This window comes from Panthera tigris, chromosome C2, assembly GCF_018350195.1.
Source record: "Panthera tigris isolate Pti1 chromosome C2, P.tigris_Pti1_mat1.1, whole genome shotgun sequence".
NCBI lineage: Eukaryota > Metazoa > Chordata > Mammalia > Carnivora > Felidae > Panthera > Panthera tigris.
This window is the reverse complement of record NC_056668.1, coordinates 85,916,721-85,932,895: the sequence shown is the minus strand read 5'-3', so window position 1 is coordinate 85,932,895 and position 16,175 is coordinate 85,916,721.

Genomic DNA, 16,175 nt, shown 5'->3' with positions numbered 1-16,175 from the left:
GTCAATGAGTAGATCCATTATTTCCAGAAAGAGAAGGGCTGAATTTTGAAATGTTAGGCTGGACTTCAGGCAATGCTATGAGAGGAAGTGCTCTTCCTAGGCTCCCCAAGAGCTGCTGGGGACAAAGGGAGGGGGAAGAAAGGGGTCTATGAAATGTTTGCATGAGATTTCAAAATTAAACTCTATTACTTGCTCACTCTGCTGTTATTATCTTTAGTCTAGAATATGATCCCAAATGAAGATTAAAACCAAATACAATTTGTCATAGGAATTGATATAAAATAATATAATACCTAACATAATTTCACATTAATCTTAGCAGTTCTTTTACAAATACAGGTACTGTTTTTCTTAAATAGGCAACATTTCAAAAAAAATTCAAAATAATATCTGAACACATATATCTTGATTTGTTTGTTTTCATTCATCCTATATCCATGTATTTAACTCTCATGGCATCCCCATAGCACTTTGAATTGAATTCACTTGAGTTGAATTGAATAGCACTTGAATTGAAAAGCAGTGTGGTATAGAGACCCTTGCTATTCAAAGTATGGCTCCAAACCAAAATATGGATATCAGCAGAGAGCTTGTCAAAAATGCAGAATCTTAGCCCTAACTTGGCATTCTTATCCATCTAAAAAAGTAATATTCTCCAATACATGTGTATATATTTATAAATGATATATATACTACTATAACAGAGCATAAAAATTTAAATTAAAACAGTAAATTAAAAATAGACATTCTAGCAATTTCTTGCCACTGCCTCAATGGATCATCGAGCACACACCCATTTTGCAGATACCTGGCCATGAGGCCAGTGCACTGGGCTTAAGATATGAAAATTTGGGTTGACTCCTGGATTTATCACTTCTAATTCCTATGAGGACTTGGGATAATTCACAGCATAACCCCAGTTGTACAGCACTCTGGGTTGTGGAGGGAAGAGGTAATAGAGAAGGGGAGCTAGCCAGAAGAAGAATCATGGCCAGGGAGAGGCTGATATGATCATAAATCAAGTGCCACGAAGAGAAATGCAACCCCAGTTAGTTATAGGTAGGGTCACAGTCTAAAGGGAGTCTACATCTTCAGAAGTTGTGAGTAGTAGTGGGTGGTGCTAAAAAGGAGGTATTGATTAGGTGACTAAACAGGAAATTGAAAACTAGTGAGAAGTAGAAGCAGGTGTCTCATGGGAAGAATGGAAAAGTGAAAGTTTAGAGATAGGCAGAACTGAGTTTAAATGTTGGCTGTATCCTTTATAATCTTGGCAAGTTACTTAAACTCTCAAAGTCTCCATTTATTGTCAAGGCTAGTAATAGGCTACCTTGGACTGTAGAGAAGTTTCAATAAGTTAATGTCACTCCAAAGAAACCCACCTTGGCTTGAGGCCATGTATGAGAAAAGAGACAGAAAAGGGAAACAATTCTAAATGAGAACAACCTGTTTTTTTCCCAAACCATCCCAAATATTATGGTTAATTTTATGTGTCAACTTGACTGGGCCATAGGGTGCTCAGATATTTGGTCAAATATTATTATGGGTATTTCTGTGAGGGTGTTTTTGGATGAGCATATCATTTAACTAGATAGACTGAGTTAAGCAGATCGCACTCTCTAGTGGGGGTGGGCCACATCGAGTGATGGGCTTTCCCTTTAATAAAAAATAAATCTTCCTGCCTACCTGACTTTGAACTGGGATATTCACTTTTTTGTGACTTTGGATTCAAACTGACACATTCACTTTTTCTAGGTCTCAAGCCAGCTGGCCTTAGAAATGGAACTATGGGGCACCTGGGTGGCTCAGTTGGTTAAACGTTGGACTTTGGCCCAGGTCATGAACTCACAGTGTGAGTTTGAGCCCTGTATCGGGGTCCCTGCTTGGGGTTCTCTCTCTCTCTCCCTCTTCTCTGTCCTTCCCACCCCAAACCTCAAAATAAATAAATAAACTTTAAAAAAAAAAAAAAAAAAAGAAAGACAAAAATGGAACTTAGCTCTCCTGGCTCTCCAGCTCCAAATCTCATAACTTGTCAGCTGTTGTAATCACACAAGGCAATTCCTTAAAATAAATGTCTTAATATACATACATTATATTTTATATATGTGTATATATGTAAATATAAGCTATATTTATTATATATTGAATATGTATATAAATATATAACTAAATAAAGAGGTTTTTGTTTGTTTGTTTTTGTTTTCTTTTTTTAACTCAGTGCACAGGGTCATTTCCCAAAAAAAGCAGAATGTAAAGGCTGTGCTTCCCTGGTTGGGATTGAGGCCTCCAACATGCAAGGTGCTGGAAACCCATTCTCATGGTCTTGGTGCCTCCTGCTTTCACCTGATGATCAAGAATCCAACTGTTATGTGGCCACTTCATGATTAGGAATCTACTTTGCAGGGTGTGTGGGTGGCTCAGTCTGACTCTTGCATCTGACTCTTGGTTTCGGCTCAAGGCATGATCTCACAATTCAGTTCGTGAGTTTGAGCCCCACACCAGTCTCCATGCTGACAGTGCAGAGCCTGCTTGGGATTCTCTGTCTCCCTCTCCCTCTTCCTCTCCCCCCACTTTCTCATCTCTGTCTTTCTCAAAATAAAAAAATAAACTTAAAAAACAAAAGGAGAATCTACTTTGTTCTCCTATCCCTACATCATCTTAGAAACTGTAGAGTGGAGTAGATAAGAGTGCCCATTTGGAGACAGACAGATGTGGGCTTGCGTGCTTAGAAATGCTTAGCACACAGAACCCAAGGATGGGTTTCAGAGTCATAAATGTATCTGGCAGGTCCCAGCTGTAGCTGACCAGAGAGTTAGTTGCTTCTGGTACCACATTCCTGAGAGGACAGAGCAGTTCCAGTTTGCAAGATGGTAGGACAGGAGGAAGCCAGATGGAAATGGCTTGGTGGGAGGGAGGAGATGTAGGGTTGGGCTTAGAATTGAGAAATTACAAGCCTATGAATTAATCAAAGTGTTCAACGCATCAAGCAATTCCCCATGTTCTTTAATCCCCTAGATGCAGAGTATCAGAAGACCATTTCCAAATTGCTTCAGTTAGCAAAGCAAAAGTGAATGGCCTCCTGCTCAGAGGTTTTGCATTGGCCCTGACAGAGGGTTGGTCAGCCTTTAATCTACTGGGTACTCACTACATTCACCTGGGCAGGGGCTGACAATGACAGAATGCCACTTTAATTCTCAGAGAAACAATATAACATTGGTGGATTTCACTAGATTCTGGTTTCAATCAGATATTCTTTTACTTGTGGCCCCACCACTTACTAACTGTGTGATTTTGGCAAAGGAATTAACCTGAGCCTCAGTTTTTATTCTGTACAGTGGAGATCATTATAATAATAGTTAATTTTTATGGATAGTTTCCTATGCACCAAACAGCGCTGTACTGTGCAGCATTCTATACTATAATCACTCTCCCATTTTTACAGTTTGGGAAATTGAAGCTAAGAGAAGTTTAAAAATTACTGAAGGTTACATCTACATACAATGTGATGGAGTTAAGATTCTGCTTCAGACAGTAAAGCCACATAAATGAGATGATGGCTAAAAGCACTTAGTGCCTTATCTAGTGTAGAATGAGAGCTACCATTATTAAAGCCTCCATTTTCCTCTTTGGTAGTTGCAAGGAGGAGGATGGCACATGGGAAAGTACTTTGCAAACATTTAAATGCTAAGGCCATGCAAAGGATTCTTGCTAACGCCACAGGTTGGATTCTGCCTCTTTCCCCTGACCCTGAATGCTGAGGGGATAGTCTGGGAGAGGTCAGTATGTGGGAGCCAGCCTGCAATGAAACATGAAAGCTGACCTAGACCTTAAAGAAGTGTGTTTGGGCTTGTCAGAGCCAACTTTAAGTAATATACCTGTATATGAGCTTTAGGGTATCATGCAAATTGTTGAAAAATTTCATTCATTGGCAGAGAAGTTCTGTTTCCTTACAACACAAAAGATAAATTGCCAATGATGTTCTATTAGCATGAAGAAAATCATTTTGAATTAATGGCTGGGTTGAGCAATTCTCAGAATTGGAATTGTTGATGTTCCTTGAATATGACAGAAAGTCTCTAAATGAGAAGGCAAATGTCAATGAACCTGATCTGTGCCTAGTGAGGAAAGGATAATCATTCCATTTCCAAAACAAGGGGAAGGAGAAAACACTCATTTACTTACAGAACTAAAAAATTACTCTTAAGAGACTAGTTCGTTTTATTAATCACTCATTCATTCTTTCACTCATTCAAAGAACATTTACTAAGTACCTTAAATGTGCCAAGCCCTACTAGCCTAGTGCTCAGTTTCTATTATTCTGGAATTCTTCAGAAATTCCAATGAGAAGCATTGTGAGAAACAAAATATAAAAGGGTTAGCTTTAATCTGTCACAAAAGCTTCATTGGCCATTTCAAAGTCATGGTCTGAAAATTACCAATCAAATGCAATGTTAATATGTTGGGTGAAATGCCTCCCCTGCAACAATGCTCACAGGAAATGTGTATACGTCACAGCAGATTTGCTGCTGTAGTCTCCTACTGATGACTGAACATGGGCTGGGCAGAGGACAAAGTGCAAGCTAGCATATACTAGTTCCAGGTGGGATGTGTGTAATATTCCTCAGGCACTTCTGACGGCCCAAGGACAAAGGAAAGGAAAGAAAACAAATGACCAACTGATAGAGATCACAGTCATACAGGACAGGAGTCTCCTTTAGTTTACAAATATCTTAGTAAATTACAAGAAAAAGGCAATCTTATCAATAGCCTAATCTCCAGAAGCCAAAAGACTCCATTTCCTGGAGCCCCAACGTCACCCCTCCACAATGATATGGGAAACAAAGGCAGAGGGAAATGGTAGGTAAAATTAAATTTCCTCATAACCTGCAGCCCATCGACAAATACTTGAGGTAAATACAGAATATATATGACATTTCTCCAGGAACTCCCTACCATCCTAAAGTTAATGCCTTACTAGAGGGAAAATAACCTTAGCTTGACAATAGCAAGGCCTCAGGTATCTTAGGAGTCATCTTTAACATATCAAAGTCCTTCTGGAGGCCTCCCTTTGACTTTACCTCCCCAACTCCATAGTATAAAACCAACCATTCTTCACAACCCCAGCTTAGTTCTTTCTGCCCAGGGGTCCTGTTCCCATGCTTTAATAAAATCATCTGTTTTGCACCAAAGACATCTTCAAGAATTCTTTCTTGGCCATCAGCTCCAGACCACCCCACCATCAACCCCAAACATCATCACTATGAAGAACCACATTGACATAAAATTCTGACGTTTAAATAGCTGATTTGAAGCAGAAAAGTCCTCAGACTTAAACTTCTAGAATGGAAAGACCTGTGGGAGAGTTATTTCCAGCCTGATTTCCATTTATATAGGGCAAATCAGACTCTCCTCCTTAAGCTAGCTTCATAAGTTACTTTTAGCAAATCTAGGATAGCGGAGTAACAGTGATGAAGTTTTGGGGTGATGGGGGGTTCGTGGGGTCTGGAGCCAATGGCCAAGAAAATTATTGAAGACCTATCTGGTGCAAAAAAGGTGATTTTATTAAAGCATGGGGACAGGACCCATGGACAGGAAGAGCTGCACTGGGGTTGTGACAGGTAACTCATTATATACCTTCAGGTTAGGAGGGGGTCAGGGTAGAGTATGGCTCTAAGGAATTTTGGAAGAAAGGTTTCCAGGACCTTGAGGGGCTAGCTGTTGCTAGGGAAACACCACTTACCATTTAATAAAACCTCAGTCATGAGACCCTTTAGATGTAAATGGGAGGCAATAAGCTTGGAGTATGATTGCCAGCATATATCTTGGGGCATTGAGATAAAGGAAGTTGATTTACAGGTTCCTCAAGGTTGGAATATTGTTAAGATAAGGTTCTCTTTTGTCCCCAGCAAAGTGTAACTCTTGAGGCTGCTGAGCTCCTAAAGGGAGGTCACTCTGCTTGTCTCAAGGAGTTGTCAATGGGCTATAGGCTGTAAGGGAATTTAATTTTACATTTGCCTTAGTTTCCCACATTACCATGGCAAGCACTTAAACCCCTTTCCTTTGTTCTTGGGTAGCCAGGAGTGTCCAAGGAATATCACACAGATTCCACCTGGAGTCGGGGTGGGGGTGGAGTGCTAGCTTGTGCTTTGCCCTTCAGGCTGCCTCAAGCTCTCTCATCAACAGGACCACTTTTCTAAAGTGGTCACTTTACCAGTAGAAGCCATTTCATGCTCTCCAGATATTTGTCTATATGGTGGTTGCTATTGTTGCTCTTTGTTGTTGTTGTTGTTATTTTAGCAGTCATATATGTCTTGTAAAGTGTATGAATGCAGTTGTCCCTTGAAGGAGCATTCTGAGCTCTAGTCAGGCTGCATATCATGTTTTTACATTTGAAAGCATCTGCCTCAGAATATACTACACCTGAGATTAAGTAAATTGTGAGTAGCAGAACACTATGCATAGCATATAATCTGTGATGACATTTGGGTAAGAAAACTAAAACATAAAATCTCAAAAAGCAACACTATATATTTTCTGTGGGCGCACATAAGTCTACAGGACAAGTATGGAAGGTTTCACACCAAACTGGTGACAGTGTTACCTTCAGATGAGAGTGGAATAGTTCAAAGAAGGGATCCAAATAATGATGATAGTCTTTCAGGGTTAGTTTTAGCATTGTGTGACAAAAAAGCCTACCTAATAGTGACTTATTCTCTCATATAAGGGAAGTCCAGAGATGCAAAGTGCAAGTATGAAGATACCATGAAGATAAGAAGAGAGGTTACTTTCAGCATTCTTCTCTGCCATCCTTACAGTGTGACCTTAATTCTCATGCCCAGAATGATGACTCATGTGCCAGCCATCACTTCTAAATTCCAGGGGGTAGGACGGAGGAACAAAGAGGAAAAAAAGAGGAATATAACACATGTAGCAGCTATCCTTTAAGACAATTTCACAGATGTTGTCATAAAACATTTTGATCTCCATTTTATCAGCCTGAATTTTGTCAGGTGGTAGATTCCAATTGCAAAAGAGAATGTACAATGCTGTTGCTGTTTCACCTGACTGTGTCTCCAGGTTAAATGAGGGGTTTCATTACTAAGTCAAAAAAGGAGAATAAATGTTGGGGTAGGCACCTGAGGTCTATTGCCTCAGTCATCAAAGTTCTTTGACCTAAACTGTAATGTTTTAGTGTTTTACAAGGGGATAAATTTATACATTAGTTGTGTAACTAAAAATCATTTTAGTGGCTCAGTTGGACTTCGGCTCAGGTCATGATCTCACAGTTCGTGGGCTCGAACCCTGCATTGGGCCCTGTGCTGACAGCTCAGAGCCTAGAACCTGCTTCGGATTCCATGTTTCCTTCTCTCTCTGCTCCTCTCCTGCTCATACTCTGTCTCTCTCTCTCTCTCTCAAAAATAAAATAAACATGAAAAAAAATTTTAAAAATCATTTTAAAGTTAAAAAAGAGGGTATAATTCCCTTATTTTGAGTCACTACTAATCTGAAGATGTTTATGACACTATCAAAATGTGTCTAATTGACTTTAAGGCTAAGTTTTGCATGAAAGGAAAATCGAAAATTCTTCTTGAACCCACTGTGATTAGGTGGAGTGAAAGAAGCTTTGGAGACTTAAATGGAGATTAGCTTTGAACTCAGGGTTATAAACTCCTGAGTTACACCCCATTTTGAGAACGTGACCAAGTTCTATTCTTCCCTGTCTTGTGTGTGTGTGTTTTAAATTGTAGTCAAATACACATAAAAGTTAACCATCTTAATCATTTTTAAAGCATACTGTTCCACAATATTACATTCATATTGTTGTATAGTCCCAATTTTTAGAACTCTTTTCATCTTGCAAAACTGAAAACGTATACACATTAAAGAACAACTCCCCATTGTTCCCTCCCCCCAGCCCCTGGAAACTACCAATCTACTTTCTGTCTCTATGATTTTAACTACTCTAAGTTCCTCATATAAGTAGAATCATACAGTATTTCTTTTTGTGACTGGCTTATTTCACTTAGCATATTGTCTTCAAGGTTCATTCATGTTGTAGCACTGTCAGAATTCCCTTCCTTTTTAAAGGCTAATATTCCATTTTATGTATATACTACATTTTGTTTATCCATTTATACATCAATGGACACTTGGGTTGCTTCCAATTTTTAGCTATTGTGAATAAATTTGCACACACAAATTTCTCTTTGAGACCCTGCTTTCAATTCTTTTGGGTATATGCTCAGAAGTAGAATTGGTGGATCATATGGTAGTTCTGTTTTTAATTTTTTGAGGTACCTGCATACTGTTTTCCATAGCCATTACGCCATTTTACATTCCCACCAACAGCGCACAGGGCTCCAATTTCTCTGCATCCTTGCAAACACTTATTTTGTTTTTTTTAATCCTTTGCATATTTCTTAATAAGTTGACTTTTTTTCTGTTGAGTTATGAGTTCTTCATATATTCAAGATATCAACTCTTTTTCAAATATATGATTTGCAAATATTTTCTCCCATTTTTGTGGGCTACCTTTTTGCTCTGTTGATTTTTTTGATCTGTGTTCTTTGGTGTACCCTGTCTGTTGTTTTGCTACCATGACTGACCTTACCCTGAGATGGCTCTTTTTTGCTTTCTACTGATTCTCACACCAGTTTTTGCAACAATGAGCTCAGGCTTCTATAATAATACTCTAGCTTGCCCATCTGATTTCAGTCTTGGGTCCCCACCCCTCCCCCAACGTTCATCTTTTGATGAACACCTTGAAACTTATTTAAGAGCTTGTTTTGCCCTTAAATTCTCATACTTTTAGCTAATGCAATCAATTTTAAAGATTAAAAATATGTTACTAATGGTAAATTATATATCATGTGTACTTTACCATCATGAAAATATACAGATGGAAAGATGTCTTATGTATACTTCTATTATATAAAAGAACCATATTATATTTAAAAAAACCCATAGAAAATTGCAGCCATAAAATTTATCACCATTCTGTTCATTCTTAGATGATGGAAATATTTGAATTTTCAACTTTTAAAAGACACATAAAATAAATCAGCTAAAATGATAATCAAGAGCCATGTAATGTAGAGGAGAGAATCATACCAAAAACCCAGGTTAGGATTTTTGCAACATGAGAGCATCAAGATCTATTAAAAGTCTGGGGTTTTGGGGCGCCTGGGTGGCTCAGTCGGTTAAGCGTCCGACTTCAGCTCAGGTCACAATCTCACGGCCCGTGAGTTCGAGCCCCGCGTCGGACTCTGGGCTGATGGCTCGGAGCCTGGAGCCTGCTTCCAGTTCTGTGTCTCCCTCTCTCTCTGCCCCTCCCCCGTTCATGCTCTGTCTCTGTTTCAAAAATAAATACACGTTAAAAAAAAAAATTTTAAGAAAGAGTCTGGGGTTTTAACCTCCTTGCAAATTAACAATTGGCCTGCCACAGTTTCATGTACGCTGGAAGAATTCATGAGACTCCTGAGTCAGAGACAAAGAACTGTTACAGCCATTAGCAGTAGCCAGAGTAATTACAGTCCCCCCTCCGAGCCCCCCCAACCCCCCAAACTCCTCTACACCCCAACTATTCCCTGAGTCTCAGCTGCCACAGGGTGGTACAAAGAAAGCCAGGTGATATCAGCACAGACAATGGGTTGTATGACAGGACAGCAACTCTGGGCTCAGAGAATCTAAATCTTTTATAATGGTTAATAGTCCACCTGTACTTTGCTCTGGAGGGAAGTGTTATCTCTTTCAAAGCTGTTTGCTATAAAAAACATCTTTAAAAAATAATCCAGAACAAAGAGTAGTTAGTGCCTCACTTGAAAGACATGCAGAAATATGAGAATGCCATGGAATTGCCTCCCAACAGTGCACCTTAGCTTTTATTTTGTTTGTCAGAGCTTCCTCGCTACCAAGACCAAGAGGTTCATATTCCTCCAAGTAAATACACAGCTCTCCTTAAAAATGGAGCATGGCGGTTAACTGAGATAAATTTTTCTTTCTAGCCCTAAGTTATAAAGTGAAATAGGCGCTTGGAATCTTACCTAGAACATAAATGAAACAACATAATAGTGTATTCAGAGCTTTACATAACATGAGAATTTTTTTTCACATAGCCATTGTTTATACAGGTGTGGGAAAAAATTAAATCAAATCTCTGTGAAGATATTTTTATGGGGACATTCTGTATTTTAACAGTAATAAAGTTTTAAATGTCTGATTTCAACATGGTAATATTTATCGGGTATGTACAAACAGCCAAAGTTTGTCCAAAACAAATCATGGACAAGAGAACACAGTCAACTGTCTTTTGTTTGTTTTATATTTTTAGAATTCAGATGCTTGGATTTGTCTCTAATTTTGATAAACCTTATTCAAAATAGTAAAAAATAAACATTGACCATCTATTCTATTCTAGGAACTGCACTGTTTACTGCATAAACAGAGATGAGTAATGTATGATACATTCAAGAAACAATCCTAAGCATCTCAAATAGCTTGAGTGTCTTCCACTCATTACCTTCTCTGTCACCAATCCATGGCTTACTTCTATAGAAGGGAATAGAAGCTCAAGTTGTTCATATGCAAGCAGCTGATAAGCAAATGGAGGCTTTCTTACTTGTATTGCATTTCGTCACTATCATCTCTTGAGCTTTTTTACTTTAAAGCCACTGCCCAACGTGGTAGTGAACAGAAAATCTGGCTTAATATTAACTAGAGTTAAAGAAAATATATTAAATTAGTTCTTCAGTCACATTAACCACATTTCTTTTGTTTCTTTCTTTTCTTATTTTTTTGCTTTTCCAACATATTTTAAATGCTCAATAACCACATGGGACTAGTGGCTAGTGTATTGGAGAGTGCAGGTGGAATATTTCCATCATTGCAGAATGTTCTATTAAGCTGAACTGTTTCAGAGTGTGGTTTTGCTTGATAAGGTGTAGTTAGTCATTGGTTACAAACTGGATACTCTTCAGAATTGGTAGTCTTAATTTACCATAGCAACAGATTATTTAATATGTCAGACTGAAGCCCAAATTAGATAGATATACTTACATGCAGATATACAAATACATATAACAGATGAATATACAGATATAGATATAGATATGATATTTATTCTAACAGGTACCTCCTCACAGTTATTTTTAAGGAGGAAAAGGAGCAGTCAGCCAGTATTAGCAGAATCAACTGTCTGAATTTTTTATGTGAGTGGGTGAGAGTTTCAGTAATTCTTTGTGTCTTTTCCCCCATGATTCAAATTTTTCTGGCTGCTATATTCTCACTGGTGATTTTGTTGGAAAGTATAACATCTGTAATTACCGTATTAGCTCACAGAAGAATTAGACAGGGTATGTGCTTTGTAAATGTCATTTGATATTTGCATGTTGCATTTAAATTCCTCCTAGTGTTAATGCACCACAGAGATCTTTGTATTATTTCTGAGTTGTTCCTTTTGTTAATTTTGATTCTGCTTGCAGCAGACATTTTAGGAGATAGTGGAAAAGTTAGACATTTTGTTTTATAATGCCACTGACAGTCAGTAAGCTTAATTAAAAAAAATGAGAATGCAAGAATTATATGAGGAGATTTTAATCTCTCATTTACTGTTTCCTTGAATTAAATACTGGAGAAGTAGAACAGGCTCCCAAAAATCTGATCCTGAGTTCAAAAGGGGGCAAGGAGTAAGACATGTATAGGCAGACACTGTGAACTGCAGTATGTTGATTAAATATAGTAATAAATACATCCTTCCATGCAATCTCTTTTGAATTTCACATTTAGTTTTTATGGTTTATATTAATGATGTTACTGGGATGGCTAATTTCCCCAGACTAAGAAATGGAAGCATTTAGGGTACATGTAGTTTCACTTACATGTGTAATCTTCCTCATACTTGCATATCATCTATTTTGGCAGTTGGCATCATTTGTACTAGTATCTTCAATTGTCAGGTGGTCTAGAATTTTCATCGTTGTCAAAGATGTTTATTTCCATGAATGGAGTTGTTTGCCTTGCAAATCTCATTTGACTTTAAATATTTTTAATTCAATTTTTAATTTTTTGAGGAACCTCCATACTGTTTTCCACAGTGGCTGCACCAGTTTGCATTCCCACCAACAATGCACGATGGTTCCTTTTTCTCCACATCCTCACCAATACTTGTTCCCTGGGTCTTGGATTTTAGCCATTCTGAAAGTTGTGAGGTGATATCTTGTTGTGATTTTAATTTGTGTTTCCTAATGATGAGTGATATTGAACATCTTTTCATGTATCTACTGGCCATCTGTATGTCTTCTTTGAAGAAATGTCTTCTGCCCATTTTTTAACTGGATTATTTGTTTTTGTTTTTGTTTTTTGTTTTTGGTGTTTAGTTGTATAAGTTTTTATTATTTTGGATACTAACTTTTTTGGATATGTCATTTTCAAATATCTTCTCTCATTCAGTATGTTGTCCTTTAATTTTGTTGATTGCTTCCTTTGTTATGCACAAGCTTTTTATTTTGATGTAGTTCCAATAGTTTGCTTTTGCTTTTGTTTCCCTCCTAGGAGACACATCTAGCAAAATGTTGCTATGGTCAATGTCAGAGAAATTACTGCCTGTGTGCTCTTCTAATATTTATGGTTTCAGGTCTCACATTTAGGACCTTAATCCATTTTGACTTTATTATTGTGGATGGTATGAGAAAGTAATCCAGTTTCATTCTTTTGTATGTCCAGTTTTCCCAGCACCATTTGTTGAAGAGACTTTTTCACATTGCATATTGTTGGATTCTTTGTCAAAGATTAATTAATCATATACGTGTGGGTTTACTTCTGGGCTCTCTATTCTGTTCTATTTATCTATGTGTCTATCTTTATGCCAATACCATACTGTTTTGATGACTACAGCTTTGCAGTACCTCTTGATATCTGGGATTGTGATATCTCCAGGTTTTTTTTTTTCCTTCTTCAAGATTGTTTTGGCTATTTAGGGTTTTTGTGGTTCCAAACTAATGTTAAGATTGTTCTAGTTCTATGAAAAATGTTGTTGGTATTTTGATAGGGATTGCATTAAATCTATAGACTGCTTTGGGCATAGAGACATTTTAACAATATTTGTTCTTCCAATCCATGAACATGGAATATATTTCCATTTATATTTGTGTCATCTTCAATTTCTTTCATCAATATTTTATAGTTTTCACAGTATAGTTCTTTCACCTCCTTGGTTAGGTGTACTCTTAGGTATTTTATTATTTTTGGTACAATTGTAAATGGGATTGTTTTCTTAATTTCCCTTCTGCTACTTCATTATTAGATATAGAAATGCAACGGATTTCTGTATACTGATTTTGTACCCTGCGACCTTACTGGATTTACTTATTAGTTCTAGTAGTTTTTTGGTGGAGTCTTTAGGGTTTCCTATACATAGTAACATGTCATCTGCAAATAGTGAATGCTTCACTTCTTCCTTACCAATTTATATGTTTTTTTATTCCTTTTTCTTGTCTGACTGCTGCGGCTAGGACTTCTAGTACTACATTGACTAAAAGCAATGAGAGTGGACATCCTTGTCTTTTTCCTGACCTTAAGGGAAAAGCTCTCAGTTTTTCCCCATGGAGTATCAGGTTAGCTGTGGGTTTTTCATTTGTTAATATGTTCATATGTGGGTGTTTATTACATTAAGGTATATTCCCTATAAATTTGTTTTGTTGAGGGTTTTTATCATGAATAGATGTTGCACTTTGTCAAATACTTTTTCTCCATCTATTGAGATGATCATATGGTTTTTATCCTTTCTCATGTTGATGTGATGTATCATGTTGTTTGATTTGTGAATGTTGAACCACTTTTACATCCTAGGAATAAATCCCACTTGATTGAGTGAATGATTTTTTTAATGTGTTGTTGGATTCAATTTGCTATATTTTGTTGAGGATTTTTGCATCTATGTTCACCAGAGATATTGGCCTGGAGTTCTTTTTTGTTGTAGTGCCTTTATCTGGTTTTGAAATCAGGGTAATACTTGCCTCATAGAATGAATTTGGAAACTTTTCTTCCTCTTCTATTTTTTTTTTTTTTTTTGGTATAGTTTGAGAAGAATAGGTATTAACTCTTCTTTTAAATGTTTGGTAGAGTTCACCTATGAAGCCATGTGTTCCCGGACTTTTATTTGTTGGGATATTTTTGATTACTGATTTAATTTCATTGGTGGTAATTGGTCTGTTCAAATTTTCTCTTTCTTCCTGATTCTGTTTTGGGAAGTTATATGTTTCTTGGAATTTATCTATTTCTTCTAGGTTGTCCAATATGTTGGCATATAATTTTTCATAATATTCTCTTATAATCCTTTTAATTTCTGTGGTGTCAGTTGTTATTTCTCCTCTTTCAGTTCTAATTTTGTTTACTTGAGTCCCCCCACCCCTCTTTCTCAATCTCTTTTGATGAATCTGGCTAAAGCTTTATCAATTTTGTGATCTTTCCAGAGAACTAGCTCCTGGTTTCACTGATCCGTTCTATTGGTTTTTTGTTTGTTTTTTTTATTTTTGTTTTTGTTTTAGTTTCTATTTCACTTATTTATTTCATTTATTTCTAACCTTTATTATTTCATGACTTCTAATGGTTTTGAGTTTACCATATGATCCAGTAATTCCACTACTGGGTATTTACCCAAAGAATACAAAAACACTAATTTGAAAAGATAAATATACCTCTATGATTATTTCAGCATTATATACAATAGCTAAATTATAAAAGCAGTCCCACTTCTAGATGAATAAAGAAGAGGTGGTATATACATACAATGGAATATTACTCAACCATAAAAAAGAATGAAATCTTGCCCTTTGCAACAATATGGATGGATCTAGAGGGTATAATGCTAAGTGAAATAAGTCAGTCAGAGAAAGACAAATAACCACATGTTTCACTCTTATGTGGAATTTAAGAAACAAAACTAACAAAGAAAAAAAGAGACAAACCAAAAAACAGACTCTGAACTATAGACAACAAACTGATGGTTACCAAAGGGGAGGTGGGTGGGGGGATGGGTGAAACAGGGGAAGGGAATCAAGAGTACACTTATCATGATGAGCACTGAGTAATGTATAGAATTGTTGAAGCACTATAGTATACACCTGAAACTAATTAACACTATATGTTAACTATACTGGAATTAAAATTAAAAAAATTAAAAGATTAAATTTTTTTTTACTTTTTTGGATAAGTTTGTTTGTTTTTGTCATATAAAGGATCTTACATAGTGATCCTCTGGCCAACTTTGACACTTCTGTTCTTTGCAAAGTCCTTACTGGGGTTCTTAGTCATGTACTCACTGGCACATTCACCCACAAAGTCCCTTAAAATTAATAATTTAATGTGATCTTACAGAATGCATTAGAATTTTGTAACTTCTAACTGGACTTCCTTTAAAAAGGTGATAAAAGTTTTAAAATTGTAATTCAAAATAAAATTAAAGAACATAGATAGGCAAAAAATTTTATTTCCTTAAAATGAATGTTTATAGTCTCTTCCCCCATTTCCTGAAAAGGTAGTCACTTAACATCAGGGTTAGATACTTTATCCATATCCTTTATCTGTCTGTCTATCTATCTATCTATATCTATCTATCTATCTATCTTCCCCCCCAAATCTAGAATCACATATTATATTTTATTTTATAATACAATTTTTTACTTCACTATTTATCCTGAATATATTTCCTATCCTATAATATCTTAAGAAATTATGTACTATCTTAGAATATCACTTGCCATGATTGTAAAGAAGTCCAATGTTTGCAAGTATCATAATTTATTGACCTATCTCAATCATTGGACAATTCGGTTGTCTCTAACATAGTGGCTTCATTACCAATAACTTTTTTGATTCGCTCACTCTAGTACTTACTTACTTTTTATATTAGTACACAAATTTTTGAAAATTATTAGAAATAGCCAAATTTTAGTATTCTTCTAATCTTATATAACAATCCACCTTAATTTCGCTCACCCAAAACAATCATCCATAACTCATGTGACAAGGCCTTTGTGGAGTCACCTACTCTCTCAGCACTCCACTCAACTTTCTGCCCACTTGCCAATGCCTCTTTTCTATGCTCCCTTCTGCTCTCATCCTCTGTCCTCCTAAAAACTCTACTCCTACGTATTTGATTAACGGGAAGACATATTTAATTA